Source organism: Oryzias melastigma, linkage group LG11, assembly GCF_002922805.2.
Source record: "Oryzias melastigma strain HK-1 linkage group LG11, ASM292280v2, whole genome shotgun sequence".
NCBI lineage: Eukaryota > Metazoa > Chordata > Actinopteri > Beloniformes > Adrianichthyidae > Oryzias > Oryzias melastigma.
In genome coordinates, this window is record NC_050522.1 from 23,737,563 (window position 1) to 23,741,989 (window position 4,427).

The 4,427-nt window shown below is 40.0% G+C and overlaps 1 protein-coding gene and 1 long non-coding RNA gene across 5 annotated transcripts in view; one reads left to right on the forward strand and one right to left on the reverse strand.

Annotated features, from left to right (window-relative positions):
• Window positions 1–4,427, reverse strand: part of LOC112162692 — a 12,803-nt gene that overhangs the window by 5,815 nt on the left and 2,561 nt on the right. The window contains exons 1-4 of one of the 3 annotated variants that reach the window (XR_002922129.2): window positions 2,588–2,940; window positions 1,090–1,188; window positions 890–992; window positions 397–815 (exon numbers count right to left, since the gene is read on the reverse strand). This is a non-coding gene — a long non-coding RNA (uncharacterized LOC112162692). Of the gene's footprint in view, window positions 1–396; window positions 816–889; window positions 993–1,089; window positions 1,189–2,587; window positions 2,941–4,427 lie in introns of those variants that run through there. The other 2 variants (XR_004948617.1, XR_004948616.1) reach the window with 2 other exon arrangements.
• The window catches only part of si:ch211-191i18.2 (uncharacterized protein LOC564095 homolog), a 30,138-nt gene continuing 27,944 nt past the window's right edge, over window positions 2,234–4,427 (forward strand). For both annotated transcript variants that reach the window (XM_036214147.1, XM_036214149.1), the window contains exon 1: window positions 2,234–2,313. The gene's annotated coding sequence lies outside the window, so the exon portion shown is untranslated. The remainder of the gene's footprint in view (window positions 2,314–4,427) is intronic.

Consider the following 4,427-nt stretch of genomic DNA (forward strand, 5'->3'; position numbering starts at 1 on the left):
TTGCTAAGGAAATCCAAAAATGTACTTTTCCGGATCCTTCTAAAAATGACATGGACCTGTTCGTCACCCCCAGACGACCAAATAATAAAATTGTTGCTATGGAGATAAAACCAAGAGTGTTTGAAGAGACTCCCCCACAGCGCTAGCCACAGAATCCTGAATGTTTTTACACTTCACTTCTGGATGATTTCATTATCTCAACCCAAACTTAAAGCTCTGAAGCAGGAAAACAAACCCTCAAGTGGCATCCCAGCACTGTTTTTCTAGAATTAAAGGCTTTTCTCAAACAAAAGCTGCATTCAAACCCCCGTCCCATCCCCTACAACCTCTGCAAAAAACTCCCATGTTTAAAATGGTCGCAAGAAAACGCCTCCATGAAGAAGAAGATGAGCAAAAACGATCTACTGCACTTTTATTGACATTTCTGCCAGTTTTCTGTTTGGGGAGATCAGACACTTTGCCCCCCCGGTTTTTGCTTCTACAGGAAGTGTCTCTCTGCCGTAACAGAACATAAAGAACTACATTTTGAGGAAAACAGTTTGGATGTTGTTGTTTTCTTAAAATCCCACAGTCAATAGTTTTAATGGGAGATGCAGACGTTTGTCAGGAGTTGGTGACATGTTTCCGACTCCCCCGGGGGGCTGATAGGTCTCACCATCTTGTCTGCAGCGTGAAACAGGATGAGAACTGCAAAGTCTGATGGGATTCTCCACGCAGTCGACGTTCAGATGTCCATTTGTGGTCAAAGCTGGTGAAGTCACCCTGCAGAGGATTTCCCTGAGAACTGCCTCCACAGTCTATTGTTCCTCATCCAGCTGCGGGAAAACAAGCCCTTTTTTTATTGCTCTTTGAAGAAAAAGGACCGCAGAGTTTTGCAAGTTCTACCAACCTGGATGCTGCCCCAAGTTTCCCCTCGTTTTACTCAACCTGCAGACGCTGAAACTTGAGCCGCAGATATATCATGTTTTGTTTGAGTCCCGCGGCAGCTTTTCCTGCCAAATAAAAGACAATGCTTGGTGTTAAAGGGGGGCAAGACGGGACAGGAAAGTTAGAACAAAAACACCTCATGAATGAGACGCTAGAATTCACCTCGCAGATCTGATTAGCTGACGTTCTGCGGCCTTTTGTGCATCGGTTCAACTTTAGAACCTGGATTCAAGCCAGAAACAGAAGCCAGGTCATCGACATCTGCACACAAAAAAATAAAAATACAAACTTTACATGGTGGCATTGGATCTCATTCAACTGTTTCTGACAAGTTTGGAGAAAGGAAACAACAAAAAAAGGGAAAACATCCAAGATGAAAGAAAACCACCTTGTGGAAGTAATTAGGATCATTTTCAACGAGTTAGGGACATTTTTGCAGTTTAACCCCTTCAGTTCTGCATGTTGGAAGTTCAAGAGTAACTACTACTACTGTTCTTATAAACCAAAAATGGAGAAATAGGAAATGACTGAAAAAAGTAGTCAATAAGTGACGTCCAGCCTCTCAGGAAGAACCCTATTGAAGCAGAAATGACTCAGCCATTGTCCGCGGACACAAACGCAGGTTAAAAATGCATCTATGAGCCATTCATGATGCAGGAAAGCACCTGCTCCGCTTCGCCTCAGATCAAGTCCTAAAGAGGGAATGTCCTCCAAGCGTGGAACCAGCAGGTTATTTTCTCAGCCAAAAAGTTTACACGACTCAAAATCTGTGTTAAGAGCCTTGTGTTTTTTCAAATGAAAGGCACTATATAAATTAATAAAGTTTGAGTTTAAATGGACCCATTAAACAGTTCCGACCCGTACCTTTGGCACAAAGTGATGATGACATTAGCAAGCACCAGTATAGCGCTAAGCTAGCAATTCCATTTTCCTCTTTACTAGGGGTGGGTATCGGTTAGAATTTCCAGAAACAATTCGATTCGATTCACAAGAGCCTGAATCGATTTGATTCTTTTGATTCTTCAATTCAATTTTAAGTTTACAAATTTATACACATTTGTTTAGAAATACATTAAAAATCTACTATTTCATTTGAACATATTTATCTGATACAGTTCACATATTGTAACAATTATTCTTAAAATAATGAGATTGTTAATAGCATATAGTGTTACGTAGATTCTTTAAAGAAGAACTTTAAAAAAAAAATTCAGATCATTAACATTGTAAACAGTGCTGCTTCTCCTGGAGGGCGTTTCAGTTTGGCCACTAGGTGAAGTGTTCAAGAAGAAGACAACAGTATGAGGGGGAAAAAAACGAAGTTTTAGACCAAAAATAGTTACTTTAAAAATTATTTTCTTTGAAGAGTTTGCAAAAATAATGCCTGTAAGTAAATAAAGATGTTAATTTAGTCAGCAATGTATTTTTTTGTCAACCGAATGTTAGCATTAGCCGTCCTATAGGAAATTCTGTTGAACGTTAGCATCAAGCTAGCGGACTTTAGCTTTGTGTGCTAAATCGATTTATATCTTTAGTGAATTGATTATTGATCTATTAAGCTTAAACCTAAGGTTAGGTGGACATTTTGTGGTAGTGTGGGAAGTTTTGCAATTTCCACATTTTTGCACAATATGGGAAAAGGAAACGAAATTTCACACACCACTAGGTTAGGCCCACAACCACAACCAAAGTTCTGTTGATCTTTGACCTCAGGAAAATCCCACTGTCTTGAATTAAAAAAAAATCTCCCTGTAAATGTAAACTTTATCTAGGATTTTTTTCTATCTCCTCCTAAGTCCTCGAGCATCACTAGAAACAATTCACAAAAAAATGTTGGATTTAAAGTTTGTAGATTTCAATTAGCATGGTGAGCTAGCAAAAGCAGCATTCCTTTGTTGCACACATATTTTATACCAAAAGTATTGTGAAAATTTAATAGATGAATTACTGGCTCTAGCTGAACAAAATGATATAACATACGACATGAACATGTTAGGAATGTGGGCGTGGTTAATGAAAAAACCTCAGTTGCTAAGGAAATACAAAAATTTACTTTTGCCGATTCTTCTAAAAATGACATATACCTGTTCGTCACCCCCCTGTGAACAAAAAATAAAATGGTTGCTATGGAGATATATCCAACAGAAAAAGCCGCCATTTTGAAAATAGTGGTTTCTTGAATTTGCTCTGACTAGAGTGGCAAGGGCTGAGGGGATGAGTGAGGTTCAAGTCGCTCAGCCAATCAGGGCAGGGGTTGGTAGTGCTTGTGACCTTATTTTTATTTGCAATTTCAAAAGTGGCACAAGAAAATACTTTTTTCTTTTTGGAGCAAAACAAGAAAAACCTAAAATTTTCAGGTTTTTTCGATAAATTTCTTCTTTGGATTTGCTCCTCGTTTGAAGTTTTGTGCACGCTTCATCCATGACTCTTTATTAACCACCAACATGTCTGGACAGAGACGCTCCCGTGTTTACTCCCAGCAGCATGTGTTCGTAGACACCTACCCCCCCTGTGAACCAGGACAGGTGGGAACCAACCGCTCTGGCAAGAAGCCACAACCTGACTCACGGTGAAATACTCATCTACGAGGAGTTTCAGATTCTGCCGAAAACATGTTTGTTTGAAGTAGAAATATGTGAACATATGAATTTGTTTGGAAAACCTACAGGCACCTTCACGGCCGAAGTTTTTTGCTCAGGTTCTGTTTTGTCTGGGGGTCCTTGTTTGGACTGTCAGGGCGTTAGACGCTCCAAACCTGAAGAACCAAGCTGTCTGTTTTCTTCAGGGGTCACACCGTTCCTTCTCATTTTTGAAGAAGGATGGTCTTCCTCCCTGGGATGTCTTTAATGAGCTGTGGCTGAAGTAAAACAGAGCAGACACCCACATACAGAACTCGCTGTCAAACTCGATTCTTCTTCACGTCTCTTTGAAGTCCAGAGAGGAAGGGAGGTCAGAAGCTTTCAGCGCTGTAGTAGTTCTTATCTGCTCTGGCTCCAATCAGCAATCATGTGAACGCATGTGGGTCCATTCAAAAACCACAGCCTGTCGTATGGAGGCTGCAAGTTTGAGAGGTTTAACCAAACCAAAAGACAGCTGGAAGTTCATTCAAGATACAAATCTGTTCAGGGAAAGTCAGTCATCATAAAAATAAACTATCACTTTTCTAAAATAGTGGAATTACGTCTAAATCAGGTCTGATGCTGCACAGATATGTACATTATGGAGATGTAACGATTCACTTTCACCACGAATCAGTTCAAACCGAGCTCAATATTTTGTGTATGTGGTGCAAAAAATTTGTGTTTGTCAATTTTAACGTAAACATACTGGATTGCTTTAGAGCAGGGGTCCCCAAGCTACAGCCCGTGGGCCGGGTCCGGCCCCAATCCAACTGTTTTGGCTAAAATAGACATTTTTCCAGTTTTTAGGCTAATTCAGCTAATATTTCAGCCACATGCTAGCTGTTTTGGCTAATTTAGTATTTTTCGTTTTTTTTTTTT